Genomic DNA, 16,976 nt, shown 5'->3' with positions numbered 1-16,976 from the left:
CTCTAGAGCATCATTTGAACATTGAGGAGATTACTTCGTAATTTTTTGATCTCCTTAGATAGCCTTCTCCTTTATAGATTGAAATGCTTTTAGGCTGGATTTTCTTTCCTTTGGTTCTATTACTGCCTTGTGGAAGAGAATTTTAATATTAACTATCAAATTGGTTTTCGAATTGTTTTGCCTTTTGTGATAAGAAAAGTTCTGTGATTCTTGGGTTTAAGTGGAGGACTACAGGACATTGAACTTGGCGACTTTATTTTTTGGACCAGATTTGGGATACTGAACCCTTTACTGCCCTAATAAACTCTTAACTCTAGAAAAGAGTAATAAGTCATGTCTTACAAGTATACCTGTAGGCCATTTTAGCTACAGTTTCAAGAAATGTTCTCATATTAATTTATATGAGACACTGGTATAGTCCGTAGTCTTCCCATTAAGCACCATTACCTGGATATGCCACCTTAATGGAATTCTCATTTTAACTTCAGCTCTCTAAACCATTTCCATTTTGGTTTTCTTTTTTATAATCATTTAAGCACCTAATACCATGGGCTGGTTTAATGCTTTTCAGTTAAAAAAAAAAAAGACTTGTACATACATAGCATGTCACCTATTGGTGGCACCTAAAGTACATTCAAAAAATTGAAGTCACATTTATCCTCTTGTTTTTCTCAATTTAAAGATCTGCCTTATCTCTGACACAACTTTTTCTTTTTTTTTCTTTTTGAGACGGCGAGGCTTGCCAGGCTGGAGTGCAGTGGTGCGACCTCTGCTCACTGCAACCTCCAACTCCCTCATTCAAGCAATTCTCCTGCCTCAGCCTCCCGAGTAGCTGGGATTACAGGCATGCACCACCACACCCAGCTAATTTTTGTATTTTTAGTAGAGACAGGGTTTTACCATGTTGGCTAGGATGGTCTCGATCTCCTGACCTCGTGATCCGCCCACCTCGGCCTCCCAAAGTGCTGGGATTACAGCACTTTTACGACTTTTTCTTAATGTAACATTAGATACTAAGCTGCATGGTTTGTAACTTCCTCTGAAACTATGCAGTAGGAGAAGAAGAGTTGTTTTCCCCACTGTGCAATCCAGTGATGTTATCTTGCCCTGTGTTTTAGCTTCTTTTTAAATGTTTTATATGTTATAAAAACTTAAACAATAACAAAAAGTTTAAAAAGCTTTTTAAATGTTTGAAAAGAAAGTAAAGGCTTAAAATCTCATCTCCCAGAGAGAACAGTCATCCTTACAGATGGGTCGCTGTGCATGTAGCTATCTCATGTTTTCATTTCATTATTTTTATGGAGATTGTTTCCTGTTCTGTAGACTAGGTAAATTTGCCTGTATTTGGAACCTGCACCTACCTCTGAAGGTTCAGCACTAGAGGGCACTGACCTTTAATTCAGCTTATTTACTGACAATATATAATGTTTCTATGACAAAGGAAGTTCCAAAATGGTAAGACTGGGGCACAAAATATTCTTCTTGATTAAAATCCCAGTGTAAAGTGGAGGCATTATTATCAGACATAATCATAGCATTTTTAACTGGATAATGGAGCCAAATAAAAATCAGTGTGTGACCTTGTACAAGTCATTTTTTTATCCTAATTTGTAAATGAAAGGGTTAGACTAGATTTAGTTTTAATGTAGCATTTATTAAGAACCTATTACATGCTTGTTATTACAATATGGCTTTTTATGTAAATGTTGAATCTTTATTTTAAAAACTCGAGATGTAGTATGCCTCAGGGGAAAAATGATTCTTCTAAGTCAAGGGCATATAGCTAGTAGTTGCAGAATTGGAATTCTTCCTGTCAAGACCATGTTTTTGGTTCCTGCTATATTTACCATGGTGTTTCTTACTAAATAAATTTATTTGAAGATCTTCTTAACTTTAAGGAGTATATTATATGTGCAAATGCTTTCCTGTTATTTGACATATTTGAATCCTGTTGACTCTTTGAGCTTTTAATATTAATATCAACCTGAAAATGCTTGCATTAAAGAAAACAGGGAAGGCATATAGATTGAGGCTAAAGAGAGCAGCACAATTTGTTCAGTACTCTGCCTCCCCAAAATACATATTTTTACAATCCTGTTAGAGCAAATTAGCTATTTTTAAATATTACAATGGTAAAATTCAGCATTTGGAGCAACCAGCAATCACGTAAGGAAAGATACCTATACGTGGAAGGACAGCAAAAAAGGAAAATAACTCATTAGAAAGCAAAAATGAGTCATTATATCCTACATTTTCAAATAATATTCTTTCAATATCACTCAGTGGTAACTTAAGTAAATACTGATTAACAGTCACTCAGTAGACCGGTTATAGTGGTTGAATCTTTGATTTACAGCCTTCTCTTGTAAATTTTAAGTTTTTCACAGTTTAAATCAACATCAGAAGGTTTTTAGGTCTCAGACTGCAGTCTCTTAGCTGTAGGTCCTACATGGTTTATTTGCTTTTCCTTTTAAAAGGATCTGCTAAGTCCTTCCTCTCTTTTAACTTTTTTTTTTTCTTTGTCAGAGATGGGGTCTTGCTATGTTGAACAGGCTGGTCTTGAACTCCTGGCCTCAAGTGATCCTTCCATCTTGGCCTCCCAAAGTGCTGCGTTACAGGCCTGAGCCACCACACCCAGCCCCCTCTTTTAACTTTTCATTGTAAAAAATTTCGAATGTATACAAAAGGAGAGAAAAGACAATGAACTCTCAGGTCTTTATTATTCAACTTTAACAATTAGTTTCATAGCTAATCTTATTTATCTGTAAGTCTTCATTGGTTATTTTGAAGGGAATCCCAGACATCATATCACATTTACAGTTTGTTTGAATCAGTGTCCTCATGGCTACTGGTGGATATCTCTCAAACTCTAGATCCCTTTAAAAAATTTTTTCTTGAAGTTTTTTATTTGTTGAAGAAATTGGATCCTTTGTCCTATGGAGTTTCCCACAGTCTGGATTTGCTGATTTTATCTTCATGGTGCTATGTAGCATATTCCTCTTCCCCTTTATTACTATAAATTGGTAGTTAAATAGAGATATGTTTCAATATTTCAGCAAGAATACTTTGTAGGTGGTGTTGCGTACTTACATTGGGAGGCTGAGCCCCTTTTACTCTAATGGAACATACTTCCTTGACTATACTGAACTAGACATATGTTGCTCTAGGGAGAGATGTTTTTCTTTTGAGGGCGTCTGAGGCAAAAGTCATTCTAGGTCCCATTCTTTTTTTTCTTTTTTATACTGCCTCCACTACAGCATTCCGCCTTTGAACTTCAGGTTAGGGATTGTTGGAAGAGGCTATTACCCACCTGTTGTATGCTCCTAAATTATTTAGTTAAGAATGTAGAAACCAAGTGACTATTCTGAATAGCAGCAAATACAGTATATCTAAAAAAGTTTTTCCCATCTCTTTAGGTTTCCTGTGGTACATATAGCCACCGTCCCTACGAGAAAGGTTCAGCTAGCATTGCTGTATCAAGTTCTGAATATATCATTGCCTTTTTGTACCTAGGCTTTCTTGAACATTCTGCAAAGACTTAATAAATGATATTTATAACATCACAATTTTCTGGATTTTGAACTAATTCAGCACTAGCAAGACCATATTCTCATCCTGGGGGAGAGAAAGCAGAGTCAGTGCCCAGATGCACTTAAGTGATATATTTACCTCTAGCATTCCAGAATCCTGGAAAGCCCATCTTCCCGCAGTCCACCCCTTGAATCTGTTTTAATACCCTTTGACTTCTGTGGTTCAAATATATAGTTTGTATCAAAGACCATGATCCAAATACTTTTTTTCCACACTCCTATCCCTACTTTGCTTCCCTTTCTCTCCCTTCTCTTTCTTCCATCCTTCCTTTTATTGGTCACATGTTTATAATTGCCTAACGTGTACCAGGCAAAGTGCTAGACTTAGGAAGCAGGTTAACAAGACATAGGCCTTGTGTGCAAGGGAAGGGATGGCCCACTGGGACATTTCATTATCTATATGAAAAAAAACTATCACATCACACATGGAATCCAGAAAAACTCAGCCCCCAAATGTGAAAAGCAAAAGTTTAGAAGAAAATAAAATAACTTCGGGAGCTCACGGTAAGGAAGATTTTTAAAAACATGTCAAAAGCACTTTTCATAAAGAAAAATATTTGACTATATTAAAATAAAAATTTTCCTTGGACAATGAACACTGTTAAAAAAAGCAACATGCCGCTGATGGCGATGTAACTCAAGTAGTTGACAAAAGATTAGTATCTAAAGTATAAAAAGAGCTTCTATTAGTAAATAAAATAATAAAAACAACCATGTAGAAAAAGGGGTAAAGGATATGAGTAGGCAATTCACAGAAGAAAACTTAGTGATCAGCAAATACATTAAGGTGTTCAACATCACTGATAAAAAAAATGCATTTTAAAACAAAATATTTCATACCCATCCGATTGGCAGAAGTCTGTCATTACCAATTTTGGAGAGGATAGAGAGAAATCAGTCTTATACACAGCTGATGGAGTATAGATTGGCCAAAATTACCTTGAAAGGCAATTTGGCAATAATCAGAAAGTTGAAGATCAACATACTGTAGTGTGTGTGCGAATATTTGTGTATGTGTCCAAGAAAAAGTCCTGCAATATGAATAACAAGATCTCCATACCAAACATTTGTTGCAATGTTGTATGTTACAGTACAGAGCTGGAAATACCGTTAAGAGCCCATTATTAAAGAATAAATAAAGCAGTGTGTTCAAACAATGGAATACCGTGCATATTAGTTGGCTAGGGCAACCATAACAAAGTACCACAGACTTGATGGCTTAATAGAAATTTGTTTTTTTTTTTTTTTTTTTTTTACCAGTTCTGGTGGCTTGAGGTCGAAGATCAAGGTGCCAGCAGGGTTGATTCCTTCCGAGTGCTGTATCCGTTCCATCAGATACAGCACTTGGGGGTTAGGGCTTCAACATACAAATTTGGGGAGGGGTCTGGACACACAATTGAATCCACACTTCTATGTAACAGTTAAAATGGGTAAACTAGAATGTATCAAAATAGATAAACTTCTAATGCCTGTTAAGTAAATTTTTTTTAAAAAAAGAGTGATACATGCCACAGAACTTCATGCCTGTGAAGTAAACAAAACTATTGTATTGTTTATGGAGATAGTCAGCATTTGTAGTAAATGTATATACATTCATGGGAATAATAACAACTTCTGGATAGTGGTCACCACTGAGAAAGGAATGGTGGAATGAGATAGGAAAAGATCCCATGGGGACTTTATCTGTAAAGTTTTCTTCCTTAAAGAAAAAAGGAAAAAGTTCAAGTTTGTTCAAACTGGCTAGCAGGTACATGGGTGTTATATTATTCTTTATAACTTTCCTATATATTTGGAACCTGATAATATTTTTTAAAAAGCAAAGAAAATATATGAATGAAATAATGTTATTAATAGAAGTTGAAAATTCATTTGTGTAATATGATCTAGTAATCAAATATCAGGCACAAGTTACCTTATGATAAAGTTCATTCTTCTGGCTGAAATTAGATTTTATGTTTAGAACAACAATAAAATCAATAAATCTTTATAGCATCCTATGTCAAAAGCAAGAAGTTTACTTTCCATACATAAAAACGTGTGAGCTTTTGAAATGACTCATTTGTAGAGCATTGAGTTGCGTACATTAGGGAACTTCTTATAATGTAACACAATACATAGCATATGTCATTTTGTTCTAGAGCAGTGGCTCTCAACTAGAAACGTGGAAATAATGTGGGGCAATTTTAGCTGTCAGAATGTCTAGGAAGCACTGCTGGCATTTAGTGAACACCATTGTGTGATTCCAAACATCTTATAGTGCATTTGATAAACCCATAAAGTAAAGCAGGGTGCCATCCTAAATGTCAGTACCTGGTTGAGAAACACTGGTCTTTGGTTAATTTCCTTTCATGAAAAGTAGAGTCTCTAAAATTCATAAGAGCAGGCAAGTACTAAGAACAATGACTATTTCAAAGGCAACTTGGATTACAGAGAGAAACAGAATTGATAGTTTGGAATCTGTTGATTAGGCACTAGTAGTATCTAAAGGAAGTTTTTTCTTAATTTTATGATCCCAATTATTTTTTATTAAGTAAAATTAATAACATAAAAATTAACCACATAAAGTGTATGATTCAGTAGCATTTAGTAACTTTACAGTGTTATGTAGCCATCACCTCTATCTAGTTCAAGAACATTTTTCATCATCCAAAAGGAATATGCATTAAGCAGTCACTCTTCATTTCCGCAACCCCAACCAACCACTCGTCTGCTTTCTATCTCTCTGGATATAGCTATTCTGGAGATTTTGTATACAGGGAGTCATACAATATGTGACCTTTTATGTCTGCCTTCTTTCACTTAGCATAAAGTTTTCAAGGTTTATCCATATTGTAGCATTTGTTGATACTGCATTCCTTTTTATGGTTGAATAATATTTCATTTTAATAATGTATCACATTTTGTTTATCCATTCATCCACTGATGGTCATTTGGGTTGTTTCCTCCATTTGACTCTTGTGAACAGTGCTGCTATGAACATCAGCACATTTGTGTAGAGGTTTTTGTTTGCATTCCTATTTTTATTTCTTTGGGTGGAATTGTTAGGTCAAGTGGTAATTCTCTGTTTTAGCTTTTTGAAGATATGTCAAGTTTTTCAAGAGCAGCCATATCATCTTTCATTCCCACAAGCAATGTGCAAGGATTCCAATTTCTCCTCATCCTTACCAACAGAATCCATTATTTTTAAGAAGACAAAGTAAGTGAATTTAAATGTCTTCATGGTGTGATTCCGAATGTTTTTTATTTCCTTTTTTTCTGGCTACACCTTTTTAGCATTAGCCACTATTATGACTATTATTATTTTTTTAAATATAAAAAATTTTGTTTTATAGCATATGAGCAAACAAAAGTAAAAGTAAATAGTTTTCATTTAATATAAGCAAGTATAAGGTAAAAATAAGTTTTGCTATGATGGACTGCGAGCCAAGTCACAACCTGCAAAAGGGATCTGAAGTCAATGTGTTTTTAACAGAATTAATTATTTTATAGGGGTAGAAGCTAAGAGTTTGATTTGTCCTGGTAAGGATAGAATGTAAGAGCTTCTTCTCGTTGATCTATTATAGTATACCTCCTCTATTTCAGATTGTCTTTGGGTTAAATCTAGTATCTGGTATTCACAGATACCTCTGTTTCTATAACACAAGAAATCTGAATCAAGTATATAGGAATTGTGAGTCACTCTGACTTCAGACTTGAGGACTCCAAATGAATGTAAAAATAGCATTGAACTTTTGGATAGAGGCTAAACTTGGTGTTGGAAGGGACAAGTGAGAGTCTCCTAGAATATTTTCTGCAGTAAAAAATAGTTTATCAATGATTTGTTGAAACTGGGGAAAGTTTCTGAAATGTTTCTAGCAAACAAGATATCTAAATATTCTTTCTGTCATACTATTGCTTACATTGTATTATATATTATATATGTTTGGCCCATGACTGCTAATTTATTTATTGTATCATCTTTAAATTTGAATAAAGGGAAATATTACATGGTATTTTTGTGACATTTCTTTGTGAGAAAGTAGGATTAGACTAAGTTTTTTTAATTTTTAAGCACATGCTTCCTAAAATTTATTATTTCTTTTGTGTAGCCCCCCTGGATAAGAAAGCTTTATCTAGCTTCACCCTATAGTTTGATTTAGAGAAAACACAATATGCTTTCTCAAGCCATCTCTGTTGCTTAAATTTTTTTCTGCTTTATTGCTGATGTTTTCCCCCTGTTCCCTACTACTTTATATCAATAACATTCTGGTAATATGACTTGAGATGTAAATCTTGAAAGATTTAGAAGATGAGTAGTTAGCATGTTCCATAAATGTAATAGTTATGATACCACAGCACAATTATGGTACTGAAATTTTGTTTTTTAAAATCTAATACCAAAATACCAGACTGATACTATTTAATTAAAATTTTTGTAAAAGTTAAAAATCAGCAAAACAGGAAGTTCAATGCCTGTCATTATCAATTATCAACAATCATCAATTTAAAAAATTAGAAAAATATTAATGTTGAGCATACATTGTCATTTGAACAAAACTTATTTGCAGATAAAATTAGTAGTATCATTTTATTCAAAAATAAAAAATGGCCTCAGAGGCTGCCCGTCTGCTGGTCCCCACACCACACGCGCCTTTCCTGCCTGGGTCTTGTTGCAGTCGCCGCCGCCACTGCACCATGGCTTTCATCACCAGGCAGTTCATGTACTCTTTGTCTTCCTTGTCCACATCCTTGGGCAAGAAAAATCATCATCAAGCACATGATGGTCATCAGCATCACACAGGTTGCTGCAGTGACCGGCCACACAGTAGTGTTGCTAGACCAGACAGAGGACATCTTGGCAAAATATAAAGAGGGAATTGAGAAAAGCCTTAGGAAAGTGACAAAGAAGTTGTTTGTAGAAAACCCTAAGGCTTTTGATGAATTTGTGGAGAAAACCCTAAGCAGCATATCAACCAGCACAGATGCAATATCCATAGTCCACCGCACAGACCTAGTGGTAGAGGCCATTGTAGAAAATCTAAAGGTGAAAATCAAGCTCTCCAAGAGGTTGGACAAGTTTGTTGCTGAACATACAACTTTGCCAGCAGCACTTCCTCTTTGCAAATTACAAGCATAGCCAATGCTACCACCAAACAAGACCGATTTGCTGGCCTCCATTTACTCAACCCAGTGCCCCTGATGAAATTTGTAGAGGTCTTTAAAACACCAATGACCACCCGAAAGACATTTGAATCTTTGGTAAACTTGAGCAAAACCCTGGGAAAGCATCCTGTTCCTTGCAAGGACACTCCTGGGTTTATTGTCAGCTGTCTCAGGATTCAACACCTCATGGAAGCAGTCAGGCTGCATGAATGAGGTGACGTATCCAAGGAGAACACTGACACTGCTATGAAGTTAGGAGCCAGGTACCCCATGGGCTCACTTGAGCTTCTAGATTACGTTGGGCTGGATTCTGTGCAGTTCATCATGGATGGATGGCATGAAATAGATACAAAGAACCCCATATTTCAGCCCAGCCCATCCTTGAAAAAGCTGATGGCAGAGAAGAAGCTTGGCAAGAAGTCTGGAGAAGGATTTTACAAATACATGTGATGCTCAGCTTCTCTGGCACTGAGAAGAACCCCTGTGAGCGCTTACCAGCCAGCACCCAAAGTGCCTGTGAGAATACTCTTTGGTCAGACATTCCCTCACACAGCACAGTCTATTTGATAAGCATTTTGATTATAATCTATCCGAAGTTATTATTACACTAGATACAGTAGTAACAGATTCCACCATTAAGAACTAATTCCCATGTTTAGTCTGTTTATTTCTGTGTATTTTCTAAAAAGCTTTATACTGTTGGTGCCTTGGAACAAATGCTGTCATTTTTGTAAAGAATTGCCTGAATTCATTCTCTCATAAGGGGAAGATACTTGCTCTGAGAGTGAGAGTGAGAGTATATTGTGTTCATTGTTGCTGTGTGGCAGTCACAAGCCATTGGGACAGACAGGGTGTGTCTGTGGAGTGCTTCAGCAAGCAGCACCTGAATCTTGCCTTTATGAGAACATTTTGCCCCTTGCAGCCTTGAGCCTTACCCTACCTTCTGGGCACAACATAAGATGTTATATCTCCATTCAGCTGATCATCAAGACACTGCTGCTGCATGGGTGGGCTTATCTCCATGTGCTTGGTTTGCAGTAAGAGGTCGGTTTTCCTGGTCATTCAGTTCCACAGATCGTAATAATTACTATCTGTCTGGTTTTTTTTTTCCCACAAGAAATCAGTGTTGCAAAATTGCCTATAAATGGACTAATAAAATACAGTCTTTTAGTCTGTCAAAATTTGAATTGAAATAAACATGTATAAAATAAAAATGTTTAAGAAACCCCAAAATAATAAATGAACATTTAAATTATGAAATATTTAAAAGTCAAATGTTATCTGCTTTTATAAAGTGCAGGCTCAGATGTGCATTGGTGGTTTATTATTGAGTGATACGTGTATTTTTGTGCATATCTTTCCAGCTTCTGAAAATGCTTTCTTAACTAGTTGGAGTAATGGTAAAAAGATAGATAATTGCAAATATATTCTTCTAACTCCTTTGTCTATAGGTAATTCCATTTCTTTTTTGATAACTTTGAGGTTTTGTTATTTGAAATTTTATTTACTTGAATTTTCATATATTTAATTTTTTAATCAAAGCTTTAGGAACTTATAATTTATTGACTCAAAAAGATATTACAAAACATGCTGAGAAAAACCACAGTTACCCAAACCACTAACTCATTGCCTGTCAGAGAGAACCAGGTGCTTTCTCTTCTTTTACATCCCTACCTCTGTCCAGTGACAAACATTGGCCAGAGAGGAAGGGAGCCCTACTGATGGTGAAAAGTCCAGCTTCCTGGGTTATCACAGAGGGTAGAGAGTGATTTCAAAGAGCAAACAGAAAATAGCCAGCCTAAATAGATTTAATTTCTAAGATGTCTCTTTTTAACTTTCTGAATATACTTTAAAAATATATGTATATAGTATCCAGTTTGTGTTTCTTGAATGCCGTGTCTTCCCTTAACCTTTGTGAGGATTAAAATTTTGTTTTCTTTTTGCATAGTGTTATTTCTTCCAAGTAAGGGTTTCACCCCCTTTTTTCCTGTCTTTCATATTAGAGAGTTTTTTCCAGTTGTCTGTCCATCTGAGTATGTTTAAGAGTGGGGCACAAAAAGTTGATAGGAAGCTCTTCATGTGTAGGTGGTGCTTCTGCTGTCTGATTCAGTAGGTCTGTAGTGGGACCCATAAATTTGCATTTTAACTAGTTCCCAGGAATACTGATACCGTTAGTCCAGGAATCATATTTTTTTAAGAACTGCTTTATTAGGGAATGCTTTTGTGATTCATATCTATGGAAGGGAATGGATGGGAAGGAAACAGCTTGGGCAGAGGGGAAGTTGAACTGCAATGCTGAAGAGTTCTGAAGATAGAATGACCAATCAAAGCTGTCCCAGGTTGGGGGAAGGGGCTGGGCCTTAATATCCCCATGTTGATTAGTGTCTAGATATGGGCTGTCCCTGGAAATTGGTATGACCTTGAGAAGTGATATTTCCTTCAGCCTAAGCAATCATACCCAAGGGTACAGACACTGAATGCTGACAGACACCCATGGCTTTGTGCTGCACTGCACTGCACTCCCAGCAGTGGACAAAATTCTTTCCTGAAAAGGGGAAATGGAGCATTGCATTATGTTGTCTGTACATGATCCTTCCCAGTGAGCAGGGAAGCCTCATCCTGAGACAGATACTTTTTCTAATTTTTCCTTTACCATGGATTAATTTTATCTACTCTAGAACTTCATATAAGTAAAATCATATAGAATGAACTTTTCTAGGTGTTTTATATGGCTCAGTATAATATTTATTAGATTCATCCATGTTCCTCTGTGTATGTATGGGTTATTTTTAATTGCTGAGTAGTATTCCATTGTGTGACTATGCCACAAAGCGTTTATTTATTCTTACATTGACATCATTTGGATTGATTCCAGTTTGGAATTATAAAGATGCTATGAACATTCTTTTTCTTCAACATCTGTTTTGTGGACATCTAGTTTGATTCCTGTCGGATAAATACTTATGGTAGGTTTATGTCTAAATGCTAAACTAGTCCAAGGTGGTTTTGCCTTTCACATTCCCACCATAAATGTATGAGAGCTATGGTTGCTTCAAAGCCTTGCCAATATTTGGGTTTTTGGAATTTTAAATTTAAGCCTCCTACTGGTGTATTGTTGGGATTTTGATTTGTATTTCCTTGGTGGCTTGGTTCCTTGAACATCTTTTCATGTGTTTATTGGACATTTGTGTACCTTTTTTGTGAAATATCTATTCCAGTTGTTTGCTCTTTATTAATTGAGTTACCTGTCTTTACTACGGAGTTGTAGGAGTTCCTTATGTATTCTGGGCATAAGTCTTTTGTCAGATATGTTTTTTGAGTATTTTATGTAGTTTTTTTTTTTTTTTACTGTCTTAATTGATGTCTTTCAGTGAATAGAAGTTTATTCTTATTTCGATGGGGTCTGATTTATTTTTAGTTTTAGAAACAGGGTCTTGTTCTGTTGTCCTGGCTGAATTGCAGTAACATGATCAGAGCTCACTGAAGCCTTGAACTCCTGGGCTCAAGCAATTCTCAGCCTCCAAGTAGCTAAGGGCTACAGGCATGCACCACCACGCCTGGCTTTTTAAAAAAAAATTTGTAGAAATAGAGTCTCACTGTGTTGCCCAGGCTGGTCTCAAACTCCTGGCCTCAAGCAATTTTTCCGCCTTGGCCTCCCAAAGCCTTTTTAAAAATGTTTATTGCAGTGGGGCGCAGTGGCTCACGCTTGTAATCCCAGCATTTTGGGAGGCCGAGATGGGCGGATCACCTGAGGTCAGGAGTTCAAGACCAGCATGGCCAACATGGGAAAACCCCATCTCTACTAAAAATACAAAAATCAGCTGGGCATGGTGGCGTAGCTACTGGGGAGGCTGAGGCAGGACAATCACTTGAACCTCGGAGGTGGAGGTTGCAGTGAGCCGAGATCGCACCACTGCATTCCAGCCTGGGTGACAAAGTGAGACTCTGTCTCAAAAAGAAAAAGAAAAAAAAAATGTTATTGCTTCTGTAACCCTAAGAAATCTTTGTCAGCTCTCACATCATATTCTCCTATGGTTTCTTCTAGACACTTTAAGCTTCAGCTCAAATTTTTCTATAGTATGAGGTTTGTACATTTGTTTACAAATGTGTCTAGTTACTCCACCAGGATTTGTAGTAAGGATTTTCTTTTGTCCCTCGAATTGCTTTGGTACCTCTGCTGCAAATCAGCTTACTATGTAGAAGTCAGGTATCATTAGTCAGGTTTCATTCATACAACTTTTTCACTGCATGCAATGTTACTTTTTTCTGGCTGCTTTCACAGTGTGCTTTTTATCTTTGTTTTTTGATCCTTTTGACTATGTGTGGGTTTCTTTATAATTATCCTGCTTGGAATTTGCTGAACTTCTTGGATCTAGAAGTTTGTGTTTTTCATAGGATTTGGGAAGACTTTGGCCATTTATTAAACATTATATTTTTCTGTCTCATTATCTCTCCTCTCCCATTGTACATAGTTAGACCACTTGATATTGCACTTTAAATTTCTGAAGCTCTGTTTATTATTTTTAAAAAGTCTTTTCTTCACATTCAATAGACCTATTGATTTTCCAGTTAAGTGACCCTTTTTCTGCCATCTGATCTCAAATTAAGGTCATACAATGAATTTTTCATTTCAGACATTATAACTTTTAAGTTCTAGAACTTCCATTTGGTTTTTTCATAACTTCCATTTTTCAGCTGAGATTTCCCCATGCGAACATTTATTATGACCATATTTTCCTTTAAATACTTGAACATGTTTATAATACTTGCTTTGAAGTCCTTGTCTGCTAATTCTGACACTTTGGATCATTCAGGATTTAGTGTCTGTGAGCTGCTTTTTCTCTTGACTCTAGGTCTTTTTTTCCTGTTTGTTCACTATAGTGTATTTTGCTTGTGTAATGGGCATTATCAGTGATATGTTATAGACTTTGGATTCTGTTCTTTTTCTCTGATGAGTGTTGACTTTTTGTTTTAGTAGACATCTAATGTGGCTGGATTCAAACCCCAACTTTATTTTTTCTGTGACAGGCAGCAGCAGAAATCTCATCTCAGATCCTTCCACCTTCCAGCTGTTTCTTTTTGTGAAGAACCTTGGAGTCTTCCTCAAACTAGGGTCATTCAAATACTGGGCGTAGTTCATATAGAAATTTTGGAGCACTTTCCTTTCTGGGATTTCACCTTTCACTTTTAAGCTGCCTTGGCAACCCCAAACTTTGTCCTTTTTAAGCTAGCAAGACAACAGATTCCTGCTTCAGTCTAAGTGACCATTGCCACATGGGCTGATAAGTACCCTCAGGCAAAAGCCTTATAAAAATTCTACTAGTGCACTTTGGGAGGCCGAGGCAGGTGGATTGCTTGAGCTCAGGAGTTCTAGACCAGCCTGGGCAACACAGTGAAACCCCATCTCTACTTAAATACGAAAAATTAGCCAGATGTGGCAACATGCGCCTGTAATCCCAGCTACTCAGGAGGCCGAGGCAGGAGAATCACTTGAACCCAGGAGGCGGAGGTTGCAGTAAGCTGAGATCGTGCCTCTGCCCTCCAGCCTGGGTGACAGAGCAAGACTCCATCTAAAAAAAAAAAAAAAAAAAAATTCTACCAGTACAGTTTTCTCATTTAAGGCTAACTTCCTTCCAGTTGCTTCCTGCTTTTGATTACTCTTTTGATTTAATGTTTGTTTTTATATTTTGTCCAGAATGTATAATTGCTATGTGTAGCAAGTTTATTTTAATATATGTTAACTTGTCGTTATCTGAAGCAGAACACTGAAGCATTATTTTAATTGAAACAATCAAAGTATATTCAGGTGATAGTTCAGGAAACTGAAACATCCACTAAGTGGAATATTACAAAAAATACATTACATTAAAAATTTGAAGACTCTTAGTAGAACATGATTTTGGTAAATTTAAATAATACCCTGCTTTGATTATAGCTGTGTTAAAAATTAGATATGTTCATGAATACATACAGGAGAGAATATGGGAAAGAAGGAAAGAGTTTATTGGTTGTAGTGGTGGAATTTGGGGGAAGTTTTCAAAAATATTCCATTAACACTGGTATAAAACTATGGTGTGTTTATTATACACACATATATGTATAGATATGTGTGTATATTATACATATATACACATACACACATGTATACAGTTCATATGTATACATATAGTATATGTATACACCCATATAATAAAAGACTCCTAGACAGTATAGTTGAGCTCTTGTGGCAGGATTTTCACCCCACACTCCAGACATAAACTTTTGATAAGATATATACAGAAAGGTTATATACATATATAAAAGCTTCAAATCAAGAAAGAGAAATTAAATTAATAGGTGCTAGTAACAAGGAGTCAGGGGAGCTTACTTAAGAAAGGTCGTAAGCAGGAACTAATTTCTAAATGACCCATAGTGGTTTTCATGTCCTCATACAGACCTTAAATGCTGGGGATTGATGTCTTAATGTTCATAGGAAAGTCTAGGCCACATACTCTGTGCCCTCACAAAGTAGTTGGAACTGATGAACTAAAGCATAGAACCTGAAGAGAGATTTTCCTTACCTGTGAAATGGGACTAAAACAGGGAACCCACAGACAGACCCAGGAAGTTTCAGGTAAGCTTGCTGTTTGCTCAGGGCATGTAGAAGGGTAAAATATGAGAACCAGAGCCTTAATCCTGTTTTATAGATGAATGTGGAGTTTCATTTGATATAACAGTTTCCTTCTGGTACAAGGACTCTAAATCAATAAATCCGTATACAAATTGGTCTGGAACCATTAAACCCTTAGAAATTCAGCAGAGACAAATGTGAAACTGCTTCTGTAACCCACAGGATATGAGACTCCTCTGAAAAATAATCTTTGTGAAGATAAGTTCATAATTAAAAAATTTCAAATCACGAGAGAAATTAATGCCAATCCAGGTATACAGGACTTCCATGGAGAAAATATCCTCACTTAAAATGAACTCATGATTAAATTAAAAAGCATAAATTACACAAAGAAAGGGAGACTGACCACAAACTTCTCATCAGTAGTAAAAACCAGAAAACAAAAAGAAAGATGGTTTAACAAAATTAATATGCAGCAGAGTAGAGCTTAAGACAAAATGGCATTACTGAGTTTAAAGGACACTAGATCATGATTAAAGGAATATACTACCAAGAAAATGTAAAAGTTATAGTCTTATTTATATAGAATGTAGTCTTAGCAGTATAGTCTTAGAGTTAAGAAGGCAAAAATTGACAGTTCCAAAGAGAAATTAATAAATGTCCAGTTGTAGTTGGATATTTAACATATGTCAGAAACTGGTAGATAAAATGGCAACAAATTATTTAAACAGCATAATTAATAAACTTGATTAAATATAGATCTATATGGCAATCCCTCTAGCAGATAAATAGAGAATATAGGTTTATTTAAAGGATACATAGATTCTTAAAAAATATGACTGTGACTTGGGTCCCAAAGGAAGTTTTCATCATGAAAACCATATTCCCTGGCTGAAGTGAAAAAATAATTGGTGAGTAGTAGATAATTTAAAAATAAAATACATACATATACATGGACATCAAATACTAAGTTACAAAATATTTAAAATTAAATAACAAAATACTACGTAGCAAAATTTGTAGGTTCCAGTTAATGGAAATTTTTCAGGAATAGAAAGATAAAGTCTTTCTTGTGTGTGCTTATTAAAAACAAAGAACTAAGAGGAAAATGTGTTTTGTATTCAACTTTAACAGCATAAATACAAATAATGCAGAAGAAAAACAAAAAATAAAAACTGATGAGATGTCAAAAAAGCTCGATCAAGGAAACTCAAAGCTAGTTTTTTAAAAAGATACATAGATAAACCTCTTTGCCAGGTACTGTTCCTTGCGTTGGGGATATAGTAGTAAGCAAATCATACCAACTTCTGTCTTTATAAGCTAGTGGGGATGTTGGACAAACAGATAAATGCCAGTGGCAGTAATTATAATAAAGATAAATAAAGCAACGTGAATGACAAGATAGTCAGGGAAGGTTTCTAAGGAGATAACGTTTGAACCACTGAGCACAGAAAAGTAAGGGAGCAAGCCAGGCAGATAGCACTTTTGAAGAGTGTTCCTTGGCAGAGAGAACAGAAGAACAAAAGCCTTAACTATCATACTAGTAGGACTAAAAGAAAAGTGCCTTAAATTGGTAGAGAACATTTACCAAAACAGATGTTACCAGAATTATTCTTGATTACAGAAAGTTTAGA

General features: G+C 35.8%; 1 protein-coding gene and 1 pseudogene across 3 annotated transcripts in view; both read left to right on the top strand.

Annotated features, from left to right (window-relative positions):
- The window catches only part of RFX7 (regulatory factor X7), a 151,142-nt gene that overhangs the window by 43,919 nt on the left and 90,247 nt on the right, over positions 1–16,976 (top strand). The window lies entirely within an intron of this gene.
- LOC134808533 (hydroxyacyl-coenzyme A dehydrogenase, mitochondrial-like) lies at positions 8,081–9,273 on the top strand (annotated as a pseudogene).

The sequence above is a fragment of the Pan troglodytes genome, chromosome 16, assembly GCF_028858775.2.
Source record: "Pan troglodytes isolate AG18354 chromosome 16, NHGRI_mPanTro3-v2.0_pri, whole genome shotgun sequence".
Lineage (NCBI taxonomy): Eukaryota > Metazoa > Chordata > Mammalia > Primates > Hominidae > Pan > Pan troglodytes.
This window is presented reverse-complemented; position numbering and strand designations above follow the sequence as displayed.